We start from the raw sequence: 20742 nt of genomic DNA on the forward strand, positions 1-20742 counted from the left end.
ATGTGTTAGCTGGATACATGAACATTTCTATGGAACAAAATATTTGGGAACATTCTCTTTTTGAATAACTAAATCAGACCAGCTTTGATCTAGTCTCTAGCTCCCCAACAACATCCATGTCCCATCAGAAAAATCTCTGGTGGAGGTTGGACCCTGCCAGCTGCTGGCTCCCTGCTAGGAAAACCCACCTTTGCAAGGTTTCCATCGGGAAGTTCCAGTAAAATTCACACAGTCCTGAAGAATACCCAAACTGCATCAAATCAATATTTCTTGCTGGAAAATTTTTTCTTCAGAGCACTTTCAGCCATTCCTACTGATCTTACTGTGACTTAAATCCTGTGACAGTCCTCAGGCAGGTCTATGACAATTTGCCTGAAGAGCAACTTGCCTTTCTCCAGATTGGTTACTGGGAGGCTAAATCCTGCCCCAGGCAGGGCCCAGTTCCCCAGGCAGGTGGAGTTAGCTCCCATCAATCATAGAAACTTATTGTAATAACTAGTAAACACCACTTAATTAAATAGTGTTATAATTGCTGACACTTTGCTTTTTCACCCAAAAGCTCAGTGTGCTTCATCCAGCATTATTTCTTTTTTCACACGTGGCCTCGGGCCACCTGTCACTGCAAGGGGGGTTTATTGTCGCTGTGCCAGTCCCCACAAAGTGCTCCACCCAGGACATGAAGAAGGCAGGGAAAGGCCATCAGGACAGACACACCTGAGGAAGTAAATCCAGCAGCCACCCTGCTCAGCAGCACAAGTCTTCCAGTCCAATCCCAGGAAAGGGTTAAGTTGGTCTTCTGCTAGAGAGGCAATTCCACAACTTTGTGCCCTCTGCACAAGGATTGATTAGAAAGCTCCTCTTGGATAAATAGGATCAAACCAAGTAATTTTTATATCAAATGACTAGTGCCAAATAATGTTTTAAACACTTTTACTCAAGTTTTTATTAAAATTGGTGCTTAAAAACTTCCTCTGAGATTGCAACATAGTGAAAATTTACAACAGCTAGGAAGGTGAAAATACCGAGTTTATGTTAAGTGAGTTTTGGTTCTTAGAGATAAAAATACGTAATAAAAATGGAAAGGAGAGGCAAATGCATAAATGCAGTAGTAGTGTTGGTTAAGACAATTCTATCTTGAATGGTTCTCTCAATATATAACACTAAACCTTCAGTTCTGCTGTATTTACTACCCTCCAAGTTTGATTTTATGTGTAGCAGCTGACACTGAAGTGCTGATATCTTGGTGTTCAATTAAAGTAAGGAATAAGAAACACAAGAGCATGTTTTTTACAGTCTTAAGTTAGACTAATCCAAGACTCTTGTTTATGTTCTCCTGTTCTGCTAAAACTATAATGAGGGACTGTGGTGCTCTATGCTCATTGGCAAGTACCCTGTGCAAATCATCTTGGTCTTAGGATCATAACAACATTTGAAGTCATTTATTGATTCAATCCTGCTAGCAAAAGGGATTCTACAGCAAAAGCTCTCACCTGCCTGCACTCTTACCCCAGACAGGTGATGAATGGGAGGAATGTCATAGGGAGAAGCTCACTTTGTAGTTGCTGATTCTGCAGCATCATCCAGCAATTCTCAGAAATCAGGGAAACTATTCAGGTGCTTAAAGTAACAGCTTTAGTGTTTAGTTGATGACCTTATTTTTTTTCGCTGCAGCTGTCTGTATGGCAGATAGGTAACAATATTTTACACTTGGGCAAAGTGAAGTTGGTTGTTTTTATGGAGAAATCCTATGGCATTTCCATAGTATTCCACTTCCAAATCAGATTTTACTAGAAAATCCCTCTAATGTAGGATAAACCCAAGTACAGGAGCATTTGTTGTGTAACAGTACTCCATCACTTTGTACAAGTGGCTTCATTCCTAGGCCATCCTCGAGGGGATGGTGGCAGGGAAAGCTCTGAGCCCTTCCTGACTCCTGAGCACCTTTCCAGGTAAGCCAGGAGGAGTCTGAAGGGACCATTGGATGGAGCCCGCAGAGTTCCTCCTGAGGGGACTGTCATCTCTGGGTCCCATTGTCATACCCCAGTACTAACCCAAATCCCCCTGGTATGAAATGCAGGAGCAGCACTGACCCCGGGAGGGGATGGATGCTGAGCACTGGATGAATTCCTGGTGCTTTAGACAGACACTGTCACTCACAGGGCTGGTAGTGGCACACCTCTTTTGATGTTGTTGGACTGTGTTTTACAGGAACCCATGAAATCCCCTAAGTGGTTCCAGCACTGTGTAGCTGATTACATTGAAGAATGTCTGTAAATTCTCCCTGTAATACTTTTAAATGACTAGTAGCTCCTCTATTTGAATGACCAAAATATTTTCTAATGGCTGCTTGAGGAGCTTTCTCTCCTGTTTGGAGTTAATCCACTCAGAAATTAGGGCAGTGCAGATTACCTTTGGAAAGAAGAAAGATGCAAAACCATCCAAATTTGCACACACAAAGCATGTGGGATGAGACATACTTGGAGCTGGGGTAAAAACACTGTAACATTCTTGATGTGACATGGTATTCCTACCATATTTAAGTAATGTTCATCTCTCCCCTAAATCCTCTGGCAGAAATAAGTCCTGTTCAACACTCTATTAGATTTTTGTCAGGTTTTTTTCTTCTCATTTTTCTCATTAGACTGACATGTTTTTGTAGTCAGAGGAGCCAATTTTGCTTCTAGTTACAGAAAGTAAATGCTTTTGCACATGACCCCTGTGGACATGGAGGGTTGGAGCAGACAGTGCTGTCACTCACAGCTCACACAAGTGGTTCCAGCACACTCTGGGGCTCGGGGTGCCTCCCTGGTACCCGAGTGTGCTGATGGCATGCTGAGGGGTTTCTGCAAACTGCATTTTCTGTAGAAAATAGGTGAGGGACAGAAAAGAATATTGGATATAAATAGACACAAAAAAGCAAAAGTAGAGAGATGCTAAAATGTTCACATCTCTGCTTCCAGCACACTGACCTTCACTGTGGAGCTTCTATCTCAGAGCAGCTCATAAAAACAGGCTGGCAACTGCCACCCTGGTTGCCTTTAAAATGTCACTGGTTTAACATCTAATCAAGAGTTATAATTGCCTTGTTTCTGCCTTCTCCCCACCCCTCATTATTCCAGTCCTGATCATGCCCAAAACAAGCTGTGTTTTGGGCCTGATCAAATATGAACACCATATTTGTGTTCCTGGAAAGAGTTTGTAAAAGGTCATAAAAACTGCAAGTTCAAAGGGCTGGATTGTTTTCAAGATACACTACAAATTTCCTATTTCCCATCTCCAAGCAGAGATTGCACTGCCTTGAAGTTTTTCCAAGATCCAGGTGATAGTCAGGAGTCTAACACAGTATCTGAGAAAGAACTGATTGGAGTCGTATGAGGAAATTCAGGGTTAAAACTGGCAGACCGTGCTACCTCTTTGGTTTATTTATCCCTACTCTGCACAAGTGACATTTCCACCACAAAATTCCATTTCACTTTCCATGAAACTGATTTAGGTAGAAAACATGTTTCTGTATTCTGGCCAGGTATACTTCTCACTTTATGCAGCAAACACATTTTTAATTAACTTTAGTTTCTACTTTTGCTTTCTTATCTGACATTCTTAGTTAAGTGATCTAACAGGATGAGACACTTGTGCAGAAACATATGGAAAGAGAGGACAACATACTCATAATAATGCAACAAAATCTCACATTCTAGTACACCATGCTTGCAACAAAATCAAAGACAGTCAGAAACCCAGGTTATTCCACACTGTAAAATGTATCTGAAATTTATAGCATATAGCCTGTTTTAACAAAAGACATGATGCTGGGTGCCCAACAGACACCAGTATAAGATGGCATGAGAAGAAAACATAAAAATTGTCATCTGTCAGGTCCATCAGCACATGGGGCTGGCATTTGGCAGCTCAGCCTGCAGCAGATGGGAGCTGCTGCTCCTCCACTGCTCAGTGCAACCCCTGCATATGAAAGGGATTGAGCAAATTTATTGGGAAGAGCTTGAATGAGGTGGATCACCCAGAGGCAGAGAGTGGAATAAAATCCAACTCAGCTCAGTCTTGGGAATTAGAAAAAATACTCTGCTTTGGAGAAGTATACTAAATAGAAGGTAGCAGCCAAAATTCCACATTACCACGAGAAGCTCTGACTATGTGACTATGAGAAGATGTCCCAGCAGTGTCCAACAGAATGTAGGTGATTTTTTTTAACACTGAAATGTCTCTACCTACACACTGTGGTTACTTCCTGGGAGTAAAATGTTTAATTATACCAAGATCATTAGAAATTATATTAGATCACCATATCTAAGTCCAGGAGAGAACACCTCTGAGTTTGGGAATACCTTGTATTTCCCACTCTGCTCACAGATACTCATAACATCTCCCACATAGAAAACCAACATATATTTGTTCTCAGAACTCCCAGCACCTCATAAGGAAAGAAATCCATGTAAGCAACCAACAGATCAGACAGGATCTGCAGCAAACTCTTAGACACTTAGGCATCTCAGTTCTGGAAGTGTTTCTGTGACCTGCAATATAAATGTCTCAACAGTCTCCAACTGTAAAGGGGGAGGAGATGTATCTTCTGTGCAATATTATAAAGAAAAATATATGTTCTCCCATGTGTAAATCCAAGGAGGTTGCTTTACTTTTTTAAAAAGCTGAGATTGTTTCGTCTTTCCTGTACATTATTTGTATTGTCAGGATCACATCATGCTGGGCTTTCCACTAGTACAAAGCTAAAAAATCTAAAGGATTAGAAATTCAAGTCACATCTATCCAGTTCTTTGAGAGAGATTCAACGAGTGACTGGAGAATTAGTATAATTGCTGCTACATCACAGATACTAAGCAAATAAAGCCTGATTAGTAGAGGTGCAGAAGTGAGTTTCATTTGTTTAGGATACATGACTTATTTTCCTTTCCTTTTTTTTTTTTTTTTTTTTTTAATAATAAATACTTGATAAACAATTGGAAGGAAACCAGTTACCATTAGAGATTAATCTCCTGCATCCCTCTGGTCAAGCAGAAGCTAAAGCTGGTAGAAAAGCTTTAGTTTAAACGTGATTGAATTAGGTTTCCTGATGTGGCTGCTGGGGGGCTCAGAGCTGAGCACTGTGGGTGAGAGGAATCTGCTCCTGCAGAAGGCAGGGAGCAAGCTGAGTCAGCAGGACTTGCAGCATCCTCTGCAGCGTGATGGCCTCTGATTCCTGGCCTCACCCAGGTACAGGGGCAATCTTCCTGTGCTCACCAGCACCAACTGCTTTAAAATCTGTTTAGCACACAATACATTTTATTTTATGTAGATAAAATATAGAGAGAGACATAGTGTCTCTATATAGATATATAGTATTCAAAATTGTGGTGCTTTAAATGGTTTATAAGATTTTCTATATTAAATACCTTTATAAATGGCACTTGAGCTGTGAGAATATAAGGGAATACTCCAAATGTATGTGGGTTACTGCATCTGGCAGTCTGGGGTTTAAGTCCATAGCACATCAATGTACCATGTCTTTGAATCATGGGTGAGTGAGACACCAAGGGAACAGGTGTTGACAGTGTGAATCTGGTGAGTTGGTAAAGCCAAATTCATGACCTTTGTTAAATCAGTGTAATCAGGAAATGTACAGAAATCTTGTCTTTCCAATTAATACTAGAGCACAAAAGACCAGAGTGCAAGGAAAAGTTCACGTAAAACAAGAATCTCACAGTACACATAAAACACATACAACATGGGAAATCATATTGGGTGCAAATATGTCGACTGATGCACAGAAAAGCTTGTAGGTATTCAATTAATTTTCCTTTAAAGATTAAGAATACATTTACATTTTTTAAGGAACTGTCTGCAGCTGCTCTCTGCCTAAACCACAAAAACCTATACACTTGATAAAATAATGCAACACAACCCATTGAAGCCAACAGTCTCAAAAAGAATCCATTAATTTTGGATGCTTCTGGTTTCAGATGTCTCTCTTAATGAGCTTGAATGTAAACACGCTCTTAATAATTCTGCCAGAACTGAGCTAATAAGTCAATGTCTTCGTTTATCAAGTGAAACACCTGACCTCATGCTGTACGGATGAATCAGATGCTCTGACTTAATCATTTATATTACCTTTTTTTAATATGAAAAAGAAATAAAATTTGGCCCCGATTCCCCGTTCTGTTCTCATTCCTCTCAGCAGCTGTGGCTGTGTGAGAAAGCCTGGATGGAGCAGCCTGGCTGAGAGGGGCTCCCCCCCACCCCACCACAGCGTGCATTTGTGCATTTCGCATTTGTGCATTTGTGCATTTGTGCGTTTGTGCATTTGTGCATTTGTGTGTTTGTGGTAAGGAGAAGGGAATGGGACAGGATGAGTGCTTTGTGCTGTTCAGTTTGCAGATAACCCTCCCACTGACCATGTACCTCTTCATTCTGCTGGTGATCCAAGCCCTTACCTGCTTCAGAAGGACTGAGAGACCTGGAGTGACTCTTTGCTCCAAGCAGGATCAATTACTTGCTGCTGTGTCCTCAGTGCTCGCTGTGGTTACAGAGCTGCATGGCTGATGGATGTGTAGGAGTAAGTGCTGGGCTGGGAGGTGACACTGGGGAAGTTTGGAAATGCCTGTTGACACATCAATATTTTATGGGAGGAAGGACTCAGGCTGAAGAAAAATCCATCCAGAAAACAGAACTGATTATTCCCCCAAATGAGAGGAACCGGTCAGTGGGGCTGTATCAGGCAGATGCTGGCACTCAGTTGTGAGGCTGGGTTCAGAGCTCCAGCCACAACCTGGGAAACTGAGATGTGAGGGATGCCCTTCAGCTTGTGGCTAGCAAGGCTGGAACCCACTCCTGGCCAGAATACATTTTCTCATGGGTAATTTTTCTGCAGCCCATGGCCCTAAAGGAATTTTTTCCAAAGAAGAAGGAGTTGCTTAGCCCCAAAGAATCAAAAACATTCAGGAAGAGAGCCTCTCCCCATTCTCCAAAGAGTTTGTGGCACTAGAAGACTTGGGGAGATAATGCCATAAAAAAAGGAACGAATATGGAAACTAAAAGGCAGATTTTCTTCATTCCACATCCATGTGGAGACTCTGATGTTTTTTTCTCAGTGTTCTCAGGGAAATGAAATTAAAAATAATTATTTCTCACTTCCCTTATCCCAAGATCTGAACTGGTTAACTTCTGACAGATCATTCTTTTGTACAAATTCTAGTAAGAATCACCAAAACCTAACCTTAGCAGCTCCTTTGGTAGGTGTGGATTAGAAGCTGTGCATTACACAGTGGTAATTAATAATTTTCATCAGACAGGAGTTTGTTAGGTGTGAAAAGGGTGGGAGGAAAACACTGGCTGTAGACACAGCCCAATACTCAGAAGAGGCATTTAACATATGGGAAGATGGATTCAAGGAAAACAATGACCACTGCAGAAATACGCAAGTCCCAGCGATTAATCTACAAAAGCATCCTGGAAGAGTCTGAGACAAAATGTCTTCATTAAATGAAACTTTAGAGGTGAGCAAATGGTTCTAACAAAGAGTTTAATGGACAAATAGTTATATTTGCAGACTTTTAGAAAAAAACGGCAGCACACACTTGTTCACAGTGGCTGCTGTTAGGGATAAACATGAGTCTGACTGCAGGTGCTCCTCCATAAAGCTCTCCTGTCGGGGATACCAAAACTCAGACACATAAACATGTTTCTCCCTTCCTGCTCACTTTTCTGGGTGAGAGTCCTGATGCTTGGATGTGACTTTGCTCTGACTTAGACCCTCTACACAGTGCCAAATGTTGAGCAGAATGTGCAGCTCACTGCAGGCAGCCATTCCAGCGTGCAGGCAGGTATCTTGCCGAATTGGGAAGGACAGGCTCCACATCCTGCTGGGAATTCATTTGGTTTCTGGGACTTGGGCTGTGTGGGTGACTTTTGTGAGGCTTTGCAGGGCAGCCTGCAGTGCTGGGGGGCTGCAGCTCCAGCCCAGCTGTGCCCAGGGGGGTCCTGCCCAGCCCAGGAGCAGAGCCTGCTCAGAGCCTCACCTGCCTTCAGTGCATTGCAGCCACAGGGGGAAGATAAAGGTTTCATGAGCAGAAAGGTATTTGAAACAGACAGTTACAACTTCATAAAAGTTCTAGAATTCAGATGGTTACAGATGTTTTAATATTATGGCTTTCACTTCACTAATCTGAGATTAATCCATTACGTAAAAATAGACATTTGTTTAAATAAATTGACCATACTGCTAGTTAGAGATTTCCATTGTTCAGAAGGTCTGCCTTATTTTGATCTTTTTTTAGGAGATAATCCCCATAATCCTGTAGAAAGTTGACTACAATATGTGTTGTGTGTTAGAGCTCTTTGGATTCAGCTGTGATCGTGCCACCACTCACTAGTTTTGGCTGCTGTGGAGTCCAGGTTTCAGGAGGAAGCTGAGAAGAAGTTATGAAGATGTTAACTGTAATGATAACCAGAATGGATTCAGCCACAATACTGCTAGCAGATGGACACTGTGAGGACAAATCTAAGCACCGACTGAGTTTTCTATCCCAGCAAAAGCAGTGTTTTCCTTGGAGCTGGGTGTGCATTCGCAGCCTATTCCGTGCTCCCAAGTTAAACCCCCGAATGTGGAGGTTCAGTCTTTTTCCCAGCGTTATTCCGTGTACGAACGCTCGGCGTGTGATGCTTTCCACTTACCTGTTTTTATTGCCTCTCCCCAGCAGTGCAGCCTCTCTGGCCGTGCTGTACACCTCGGAAGGAGCCCTGTGGCCAGATGCCCGTGGTGACAAACGGGGACGGGTGTCAGCAGCGCTTGGCTCCGGGCATGAGGCTGCGGCCCTCGCAGGGACACGGGGCTGAGCGCCTCGCCCGCCCCGCTCGGGGACAAGAGCACCCCTCTGGGGACACCCCGTGCTGGAGAGGGCGGCTGTGCCACTGAGGCCAGCTCCCAAAAGCCAGCACCTCGCCAAAATGTACTCTAAAGCCAAAACCCCCATGAAAATGTTTCCTGAGTTTTCTTCTTGTACGACGCACGTGGCTTCTGCTATAAACACTATCCACAGAGTTTCAAAGAAAGCTTTGAAGGGAAACTTCTGGATTGGATTTCAAATCATAACCTCACTGTGCTTCATTTTATCATGATTACCAGGATTACATTATCTGCTTCACAGAGTATCCTCTTCTCTTATGGGTGATGATTCCTCACTGCTGCTTATGATTTTCTACAAACCTTTCCTTTTCATGAAATGTGTCTTTTAAAGTCCAACTTCATGGCCTTGTTTTGTGGATTAGAAAAGCCAAGTCTAATAGGCAGGACTGGTTGGCTGATTAGACTATGGTGAAGTTCATGGCAGTGAATCGCACGGTTATTGAAAATTCTGATAAAAACAAGCAATATTTTTTTGCATTAGGAAGCTCTTCTGTTGTCTGTAGGTTCTCTGTCAACATGATACCATCAAGTCAAAAGCAGATCTGTGGAAATCAGAGGTCTGAAATTGGCAATTATGGCTAAAAGGACACAGGCAGCGAGGCCAGGGTGGCCTCCTTAGCACTGCTGTCATGAAGCCTCCAAAATATCTCACCTTTTCAGGGTTAAATTAATAACCAGAGATGATTAAAATAGCAGGCTAAAAGGCAGGCTTCTCGTCTAATGTGACTACTGTAAAGATTTATGTTTTTAAGATACTGTCATACGTACTTTGTTTTTCTTCCAAGATCCTTTTTGTTGTTTTGGTGTACTTGGATTAACCTATACATCCAGCCACAGCTGCTGGCAGTTATGGCAGTTATCTTTGACCTTTTCCTGAGAAATAGCTGATAGCTTTCCAAACTCCTTGGCTAATGGTAGACTTTTAGCTAAGACTAAAATGCTCATCTGATTGAACTAGGGGCTTACTCAGGTAGAAAAAACAAGTAGCACTTTTGACAGAGACCTGCTTCCAAAAATATTGAGCAAGCTCATGGGCTACAGCTTTCTATGCTATTGAGTTGTATTGCACTGAGAATTTGACAAATATTCTACACACACTGAAAACAACCTTTTTTTTTTGTAGTTTATGAAATGTAAATACCATAGCATGAATTTCTATAGATACATGATTAAAAATTATAGGCTGTGGAAAAGGTCTTATTTAAAAAGTTAAATTTGTTGAAAACCCTGATGATTCACCTTTTAGTCTACAAATATATTAGCCTACAATTTATAAAAATTCTCCAAAGTTATTGATAGGTTTTAGTATAACTTTGATAATATATGAGGCCATTTTACAGAAGTGAATGTTTTTGACGTGGTGAATCCACTATTAATTATAGAAATGTCTGCTTACAAATCTAGGATAGCAACTGTCCTAAAACTATCCTTTATCTAGATCTCTGCCTACATTCTGTGCAACTGTACTTTGTAATTGCACTCAAAATAAATAGAAGTATGCTGCAGTACAAGTTAATGAATAAATGATGAATTACTAAAACTGTCTGACCAAATGATTCAATCTCTTCATCATGAATTAGAAATTCTACTTACGTTTCTTCATCATCTGCATTTGCTTGTGTATGCTCCCTCAAAGCATGCTTTTTAGTTATCACTGTTATTATACACTTTAATGGTTGGTTAGATTTGTCAGATTTTTGCAAATTCAATGAAATGCCAAGCAGAGAAAGCACATGAAACACAGAGTTGTTTCTACTGAAGAATTATTTTTTTCCACATATGATTTTTGGTGTTTAGAGACAGAGAAAAGGAAGAAGGTGTTCCTGATGCCCATGCTGCCAAACTGAATGTCATGTTCCTTGGATTCAGCAATGGTTTTGGTTTTATCCCTGTTTTTGGACTGGTGGTTTTATGAGTTAGTTTAACAATCTCTGTGAAGAGACTGTACCTAATCTCCAGGACAAAGAGCCACATAAACCTTTGGTTTAGTGAAACAGCAATGGTGGGGGTCCATTCTTTGATTAGAACCTTGCAGAAATACCAGCTTGGAGTGGCATGGAGAGTCTGTTATTTCCCCCCAGCTGCTCATTGTTAAGTCGTCTCTCATGGCTGATTATCTGGAATTCTGTGGCAGGTGCCTGATGGGCACTGTAGCATTTGTGTTTGAAAAACTTGCCTCACTTGTTTTCATAATTCATTATTTCTAGAACTTTGGTTGATGCCTTACTCCTCAACCCAAGAAGTAAATTTTTCTTCCATTCCTGTAACAAACCCTTAGTATATTTTACATAAATGACATTTGTTCTCATTGGGAACTGCTGGAATTGCTCACAGAATTGAATGGCTCCTTTCCCCAACCTTCTTAGCAGGAAATGGCTTTCAGGGCTCCAGATATTGGCTAACTCCCACTAGGGCCTCCTTCCAGCTTAGGATGAGTCAGGAATGCACAGGGATGCTCGTGTGGAGCTGCAGTCCCTGCCTGCAGCAGTGAGGGCCAACACACCCACTGTACCTGAGCAGGTGGGACACAGCAGGTGGGGGCAGACAGATTTAGGTCATTTCTTCCAAGTTGTTATACCAAAATTGTATGGTTTTAAGCAGTGGTTTTGATTGTTTGGGATCACCCACAGCACACAGCTAACAATCTCCATCCTCAGGGAATGGAAAGGGAAAAGCCTCTGTGATGGAGAAGGAGAACTTCAAAGTCTTAATTTCAGCTCCTTCATCTTATGCTCCTTTTCACACAGCAGTATCTAATCACAGCAAACATGAATCAGTTCTGCCTCAAGGTCATCATTTCCTCTGTTCTTCATCCTCTGCAGATGAGAGCCTTTGCATCTTTCCTGGGGATGGACACTGCTCACTGGTGCTGCTGAGGAATGGACCTTGCTTGTCTCACACTGGCTCCCCTTTTTCCTGGTAATCAGCTGAGTGCATTTTTATACCTTATTGAAATGCACAAAAACACACTGTCCAATTTGAGAAAACTTCCAACTAATTACAAAGTACTTTTTGCAATTTCCTATGTAATATCCTTTTGAAAGTTGCCCTGTTTTCTTTCTCTTTGAATGCGTATTCAGAGCAGGCAGATTTGTAGGCACACAATGAGGAGTTGATTTTGAAAAGAGGTAAATAAATTGCACTGGCTGGAAAAGGGTTTCTTGCTGCCCTTTTATTATGATGTGCACAGAACTTGCTACAAATTCTTTACTTTGCATTTCTATCACAAAGATAAATGAAATTGTCAATCCTGTTCACATTTCCTTTTGATGGCTATATAAAAGTAATAGTCAGGGTGCCAAAAAAAGCTTTCATTAATTCTTCTATTTATTAAGGTGAAAGGAGGACTATTTTGCAAACAAAGAAGAATAAACAAACTGTGGTGAATGTCTGCTCTTTTTCTCGAGAATATACCTTCTTTATTCCTAACTTTAGAATGACTTTGAGCAATTCTAAAACAGATAAAAAACTTCTTGATTTCAGACTTCTGTAGCTTCATCTCAGTATTCACCACTGCAACACTACACAGGATAAGTGAAATGTTGTATGGTAATGTTGAAATTTAATCCAGGGAATAAGACTACATTTTAAAAACAGAAAAAAAAAAAAAAAAAAAAAAAAGGAGAAAATCTGTACTTGTTCTAGAGATATCTGATATTACGGAAAAAAAAGTCAAACAAAAATGAAACAAAAAACCACCCCACTCTGCTTTTTATATGTGATAGATATAGATATCAACATCATTTCTTCAAAGCCATCTTGGGAAAAGAAGCCCTCATAAATCACATTTATTAGGAGTAGTCTGGAGCAGAACAAGCCCTGTGTGCTGCCATGGAGCTGACACAGAGCCTGCCTTGGCAGCACACCAGGGCTGCAGCCCAGGGACAGCAGAGCTGCGCCAGGGGCAGGGAGGTGGCACAGGGCGCCAGGTCTGTCCCCATGCGCTGCCAGCTCTGAGCTGGCACGGGCAGCAGGAGCAGGGCAGTGGGAGGGCAGAAAGCCCCTGGGGAGGCAGCACAAAGCTGGAGAGCAGGGAAAGCTCATGGGCAAGTGAGACAGGCACTGCCCAGGCAGGAGACACCCTCTGAGATGGGCACTGTCAGAATCTGAGGTATTGATGATCCCCAGATTGTAGAAAGTCTCTGTCAGCCCCGCTGCCAAAGCAGAAGCCATAATTGGTCTGTGCTGGTTTCCAGGTTGTTTATTCTGTTTATCTCTAACATGTTCTGCTGCCCTGCCCAGCTCTGTCCTGCAGGGCAGCGTGTGGGGCTCTGCCCTCAGTGGGATGTTACAAACATTAAATACCAGAAACTCCCTGGGCTGGATTTACAATAACGTGCCAATATCTGTCACCTACGTTGGACAGTGTGTCCCCAGCCTAAACCAACAGAACAATGCCAACACCACAGTGAAACATGGAGGGCATGAAGAAGGAGAAAAAGGACAAGACACACCCAATTTCCTCCATATTTTCCCCTTTGGACCCCTAATCTAGAATCCTAAAATTTTACTTTTGCACCCGTGCCACACTTAATTATTACTTATATCAAACACTCAGAGCTTATAATTAATCCTGTAAAATTGAAAACTCTTTTCCATGGACAGAGATCACAGACAGTGTCTCTGGGGGCTCTGTCCAGGGGGGTTCCTGACCCCTGCCAGGGTCCCAGGCCTGCCAGGGCAGCCAGAAGAAAGCCCTGGATTCCCACAGGGCACCAGGGCAAGGAGAGCTGGGGCCCTCAACAAGCAAGAGGAAGAACCAGATTATGCTTTCTCTGCAGGTGGGGGTGGATCTGCCTGCAGAGAGGGTCAATTCTTCTAGTCTCAGAAATTTATGTGGGCTTTGACCCTTTACTTTTTTTACAGCATAGTTTATGATTTTATTTTATTATTTATTTTATTTTTATTTTATTTTATTTTATTTTATTTTATTTTATTTTATTTATTTTATTTTATTTTATTTTATTTTATTTTATTTTATTTTATTTTATTTTATTTCCCCCCCATAGTTATGTCATTACTTGCAGAGGAATGGGTTTCATTAGATTTTGAGAAAACAGCAAGTCCCAAGAGACAAATAAATCTTTGGAGACTCTGATAATTAAGATGGGGAGATTTGAAAAGCACACCAAGTTTAGTAGTATCATTGTAACTTCCTGGCTGCCTGGGAAGTATTTGAGCAGAGAGTTTGTAAATGTCCAGGTGAGGAATAAATCTCTTCCTCTGAAGGACAAGGTGAGGGCAATACTTCCCTAAACTCCATGAAACAGGATCAAGGCACCAAAATTGTCTTTGTCCTTCCTATGAGCTGCAAAAGGTCTCAGGACAATTAGTCCCATCTTTTTTATTGTTTCAGTGTGGAGTTTAAAACCCCTGACCTTTTATCACATCTATTTAGCTCTATATCCACGGCTCAGGAAAAAATTAAAAATGAGATGGATATTCTGTGCTTGGCAGAGAAATGCAGTACTAATTCATTTTCTGGCCACAACAGTCCAACTGTGTTTAGTTTTTCCTTCCTGCATTCACTTCTAAATCTGCCTCCTCTCTTCCCCTGCTCCTTACACACATTAGCATCTGTATGTGTTTATGTGTCACTGTAAATCTTCAGAGTAATTTTTTACTACAGTTCTTATTAGTATAGAATATATAAGGCTTTCTGCAAAGGTTGGAGCTTTCAGAATATGAAACTCTTGCTGGTTTAGATGTGGTTCAGCCTGCTCTAAACGTGCCCATAAAGCATTCATTCCCAGACACTCAGAGGCCACAAAGCATGATATTGACTCTGCTCCTGGTGCAGCTGCGTGTGATGTTATTCACAGCCAAAGCCCCAAGCCATCTTTCTACTCCACTTTGAAGGAATCACTCTCTTTATCAGTGAAGGAAACAAGCAGCTTGTCTGCTACAACATTCAGAAACCTCCCCTTCCATCTCCTTCCCTCCCTTAGCTACAATATGAACATCAGATATGGGAGAAAAATAACACTGTGTTTCCTGATGCAATTAATTTTACAATAGTTCAACTTTAACACCTTTGGACATAAGCACAAATGGGAAGAAAAATTAAAGCTTAGATTCACAAAGCCAGGAAAACAGCAGTAAACATCCAGCAAAAAAAAATGTTTCCTTATCATCTGCAAGCAAAGGATTTAGCCACTGGGAGATGTTTTAAAACCAATTATTTTAAAACCTACGTAAACACTATTTCTGGTTCCATGGGAAAATCATATCCACTTCCAAAGGCTTCAGGAAAACCAGGCATAAAAGCTTGAGATCTTACTTGAAAACAAGAGGTATCTGAAAGTGCAGCCTTCCCTAAGGAAGCCACAATTTAAATTTCAAGTTTTAGACAAAACAGAAAGACAAAAACTCAAAACCAGCCCTCACCTTGCATCAAACCCAGCTGCTTTTGAAGATTAGCCCTGGGTTTTCATCACAGCTGCTTTGACAGGCACGGTGCCACCCAGTGCCACCCACCTGCCGTGCTGGGACTCTGCCTTTGCCAGCCTGTGCAGGGGCTGTGCTGGGGTGAGAGAGAAGATGGGCTCGATCACACCAGCTCCAATTTCTCCAGAGCAGAGACATCCCTCTGTTTGTTTCCACAGCCCTGTATTAAAAGAAGCTTTCACTGTGGTGAAAATGTCAGTATGCAAGAACTGAGTCCCTGGAGCTTTCCCAGCTAGATTGTTTTTTCTCCCCACCCCTTCACCCCTGCTTTGTTTTTTTTCCTTTTCATTTTGGATTTTTTTCCCCGTGACACTTAAAATGATATAAATATTATGGGCTAGGTCCTGGTCTTCTGAAGTAATAATATTGAAGCAGCAAAGATGTTTGTGTTTAAGAACACAGGACTTTCAGCAGCTGCTTGGCTGAATGTCCTCTGCTATGCAAAGCTCTGCAATATTTCCAGTAGTGTCTTATAATGTCAGCCTTTGGAGTATGATAAGGTATCTCTGTGGTTTCATATTGCATCAAGTGGAAATCCAGCATACAAATGACTTGCTCGGGAATATTCTACAAAAAATTATTGAGATTTTTAAGCTGTTTCTGCTTTTACTGAGTGAAATAGATTATATGACATTGAAGCATTTTTAGAAAGTTCTTACTTTTTGAAAAGATCATTTAAGTGAGGAGTGTTATATTTATGAACTATCATATATTTGTGCTCCTGTACATTCCCCTCCATCACCCAGAAGAAAGGGCAGTACATCAGGACAGTCAGCAAAAATCAGGTCTGTTTGGTAATAATGATATTTCCAGACCATGCAACTACCAACCTATGTGAGATTTTACTGGAATATCACACTTGCCTGCAGAATGGTTCTGTACCTGATGTTCAATCATTATGTTCATTAGTGGGGAAAAATCCTTCAGGAGTATCATTCTTTCTAAAACGCCATATGCAATTGTGTGGCTAAAAAGCAGAAACATCTTTAATTATATCAACTATGCTTGCAAATTAAAGGCATAATAACCAATCTGCATCTGTGTAAATCGGGTATTAGGCCCAGAGTCAGGATTCATTTGTGTACATCTATTTATAAAATAAAGGAGTAAAACACATGCACAAGCATAATATTTAGAGTTTGGGATGGATTGGAACAATATCAAAAGGTGTCAGAACAGCGCATTAGTGATATTACACAAACAGAAAATCATGGGAGATGCTAGATGATGGCAGGAGAAAGAGGGACATTTACTTCCACATTTAGAGACTTTTCTCCACATAAACAATGTGAATACTCTCACTCAATCCCTCACTTGACCAAATTTGCAGGACAAGGCTTAGGAGTATCTCAAAACTGGAGGACAAAGCTGTCATCCTTCCCTGAGTGTCAGAATATCTCAGGAGAGCTTCCAGTAGCTGACATCAATATGTTCATTTAACTTTCTCCTCCAGATCAGGCTTCAGATTCTGGCAAGGAGCTACACTCCCTCATTTTAGAGGTACAATCAAAATTTACATGAAAAGATTTTAAACATCTATAAGGAACATCTGGAAGTCTTTCCTGAAACACTGAATAAGCAAAGGCTCCAGGACTGGCTCCTTTGTTCATGTGTATTTGGTTAAAATACATAACAGCATCAGTGTCAAACAAACGGATGTACTTGAAAGAGCTACAAGGAATTACAAAAGACTCTTGCTCTCTTTACATCAGCTCTGTGATGCTTCCTGCTCTCTCTTCTTGTTGAAGCTGCTGCTGTAAACAAACAAACAAATCCCAGAGCTGCACAGAGGGTTTTGGAAACATCACCAGCCACAGCTGGGGAATAAATCCAGCCACTGCCACTGGAAAGGAACAGGCACGTGTTGAGTCTTTGTGGAACCTGTTCCCTTCAGCCCTTGGACAGGGCAAGGCAGCAAGGACTGTGTGAGCAAAGCCAGCTGGGCTCAGGATGCTTCTGAGGACTGTTGTGGAACTGCTGCTATGATTAGTAACTTGTAATTAGTAACTTGTAATTTAACACTGGAAAACAAAAGAGTTTACAGGAGAAAATAAACTTCACAACTCAAAATGCATTCTACAAATACTGGGTCATTTCCTGCTGTCCTGATTTAACTCAGCACTCAGGCCCTGCCTAATCTGAGAGCAGCCCTGTCTACAGCCAGGGCTGGTGCCAGTCCCAGCCATTTCAGCTTTACCTGCTCCCTTTTGGGAATTCCACTGGGAAGCTCCATTAAGGGCTTAGGGTCCTAATGCAGAAAATGCACAGGGAGTATAGAGCTTCCTCCAACACAGATTTAAACCCTGGCTCTGTGTGTGTCAGCAATCAGGAACCTTGTAATGTTAGTGCAGTTTGTAGTTTGTAGTGGTCATACATCTAACAGTAAAGTACATTTGGTTAATAGATCTGTGCTGAAGAACACAAGAAAAGAAGTAATTCTTACAAAGAAAACTTCTAAAAATAGTGCTACTCCTCCTAAGAGATGCAAAGGGATATTACTGATTAAGGGTCATTGCTTCCTCTCCCACTGGGACCATTTCTGTGCTGGGGTTGGGCAGCCTGGGCTGGAGGAGACAGAGGTGGGCTGATGACAGAAATTAGGGGAGCACATTCAGTAATGATGAGACCTGGAGGAGCTGATTCCTTATCTCTGGGTTCTTATTCCAAAAAAAACCCAGAGATTTTGTTCTTTTGTTCTCTTATTTTTTTTTAAATTTTTTTAGTGTCTGCCTAAGAAAGAAAGAAAGTAAGTCTAGTTTTATCTGGTCTTAGACCAATTAGTACTTCTGCCTGTGGAACCTATTAGCAGCATCAACAACAGCAGATACGTTCAAAATACAAAGGTGGTCATTCCTGTGCTTTAATCTTCATTGGAGCTTTAAATCTAACACTGTTTTAATCATTAATGCTGGAAAGAAAAGCGTGAGTTTGGGGGAGGTTAAAAAAATCTTTTATTTCCTATGCTCTTTTCAGAAAATTATGGTAATTATTTTTATAGTGACAAGATTATTTGACTTAATTTAAAACAGAAGATTAAGTTCTCAGGAAAAAAAAATTACTGTAATGTACACAAGTGGAAAAACAATGCCAACATTTCCCTACATCATTAGAATTACTTACTGGTAAAATTTAAGGTACAACTAAAATGTGGAGCACAACCAAGGGTCAGACATCTACATCCCACTCATAGCTCTAAAAATCCTTCCCCCACCCCCTCCCCAAAATAGTTATACACTGGGAAGTCTCTAGGCTTTCTCCCTTATAATCAATTTTTTAGAAATTCTTTTAAATTAAGTTTAGCTGTGAACTAATGGAAATAAATTATCTATGAAGTATATCATGGTGGTCCTGGTCTTGCAGTCTGCGGTGCGATGATAAATGACCAGCGTCATAAAATAGCTGTTAATAGATTTTAAAGCCAGAGGGGAAAATTATGATCATCTAATTCTGACCTCCAGCATGGTGCTGGTGCCTGGACACCCCCCTGTACCTTCTGCATCAGGGCCACAGCTGCTCACAGAGTGCCAGGACATTTTTCAGCCAGACAGTCCAGCAGCCCCTTTGGAGAGGGTGAGATGGATTCTCACCTGGTGAAAATCAGATTGGTCACAGCACCGTGTGACCACATGGAAATCTGGTCTACTTCTTTCTTTTTTTATGGTGCCGTGACTCCTGTCCTCCCCCCTGACAGTGCCATTCTCTATCTCTCTTTGCCTGAACTGTCCCTCTTAAGCTTTCCTATTGCTCCTGGATCTCCATCCCAGCAAGTACCAGCTTTCCCTCCCCTCTCTGCAAACTGCCCTCAGCCCCTTTCCCTTTTGTGGTCACCATGTCCTCTGTGCTGGCTCTGCCAAATCCACGTGTTGGCTCTGGTTTTTAGGGACTGACATCAATATCTTGCTCCTGACAGAACAGCCTCTTTTCAGTCACTTGAGGAATGCTTCACTGATTATAAGGAAACCATGAACAGAGAGAAGGGATAAATTACTTAACCAATCCTCTACCAAATGACTTTGTTATGTCTGCTTTCAGAATTGTGAGCACCATAACTCTCCAATTTCAAGGTTTGTGCTCTAATCAATTACTTTGAGATAGGAAACAAAGATTTTTGTTCGGGTTGCTGTATTTTCCTGCCTGTATTTCCACATCCAGGAGAAAATCTGCAAAGTAGAGTTCATGGCTGGCAGTACTGATCATTACTGTTCAGAACTGCTACACTGTCATCCTCCTACTTACAAAGTTTTAATGCCCTGTGGGTTTTAAAACCAATTTTTTACTAGAAAAAGTCCAAAATGGAGTTTGAGTCCTGAGAACTTGCCAGTTTTGATTTGCTCAGCACCGTCCTTTCTATTTGTGCAGGCACTTTTCACCCTGTTGGGGCAATGTTTGCCAGCCCAGACTATCTATGACTCCTATTATATAAATACACAAATAACTAACTAAATAAAGCAGATCCACAGAGAGAAGATTATCAGGTCTTGCTCCAAACCAGCCAGACTCATAAGCATGACAGTGACAGGAGAAAGACCAGAGTGGCTGTCTCCAAGAGCTCTTCCCAGACACCAGGGGATCACTGAAAGAGAAGAAACTGCTGAAAACTCCCCTGAAAGGCACTGGGAAATGCCTGCAGTATTTACTCAGTGACACGGCTCCCTGGGCAAGCACCAGCAAACCCTGGAGCACGGAGCAAAGGGAAGTCACATTTCTGCTGGCTTACTCTGATCAAAAAGGATCAAAAGCAGGGGGATCTGAATTGGTTCTTGAACATGGCTTTTCTGCTTAGCACTGTACAATGCCCATTACAGCACTGTCAAGACTTGAAGATGTGAGGGCATAAAGCAGATTTCAAGCCTGAAGAGCAAAATAAATTACTTGGCTTGGGCAGATAGAAAAGGACACTTCTTTTCTCAGTTGTCTAGCAAGCCAGGAGCAGAGTTTAGTCCAGTGAGAACAAAAATAGCCCAATAAAACCTACTGGCTGCAGCAGTACAGATGGCTTGTACCATTTCCTAAGCCATTTACTTTTAGAAGCTGAAAAATGGCAGCGCTGAAATTTTAGGTGAACATTTCACTGCAGGTGATCATCGTAGTGAGAAGTGTTAACTCAGGCTCTATCTTGCATCCCTTCTCTCAGTGTTTTAACACCTCACTCTCCTGCCTCCTTCCCTGCCCAAAAGACCTTGAGGAGCACTAACTGTAGGGATTCATTTCAAAATCTTACAGTACGTTGTTCCTGCCCTCAGAAACAGTTGCTGATTATCACTTTCACAAATATTTACTGCTATCTGATTCTTGAATAGAATATATTATGAAAATCTCCATATGCCCAGGCACAGCTTGACTTAGTGGGTGAAAGACGACGACTCTATTTTGGATTC

At 41.5% G+C, this 20742-nt stretch overlaps 1 long non-coding RNA gene across 2 annotated transcripts in view; it reads left to right on the plus strand.

The window, feature by feature from the left end:
* Nucleotides 1–20742, plus strand: part of LOC146766405 (uncharacterized) — an 88613-nt gene that overhangs the window by 1644 nt on the left and 66227 nt on the right. For both annotated transcript variants that reach the window (XR_014957848.1, XR_014957847.1), the window contains exon 2: nt 6384–11836. This is a non-coding gene — a long non-coding RNA (uncharacterized LOC146766405). The remainder of the gene's footprint in view (nt 1–6383; nt 11837–20742) is intronic.

Source organism: Lonchura striata, chromosome 11 (assembly GCF_050655825.1).
Source record: "Lonchura striata isolate lonStrDom1 chromosome 11, ASM5065582v1, whole genome shotgun sequence".
Lineage (NCBI taxonomy): Eukaryota > Metazoa > Chordata > Aves > Passeriformes > Estrildidae > Lonchura > Lonchura striata.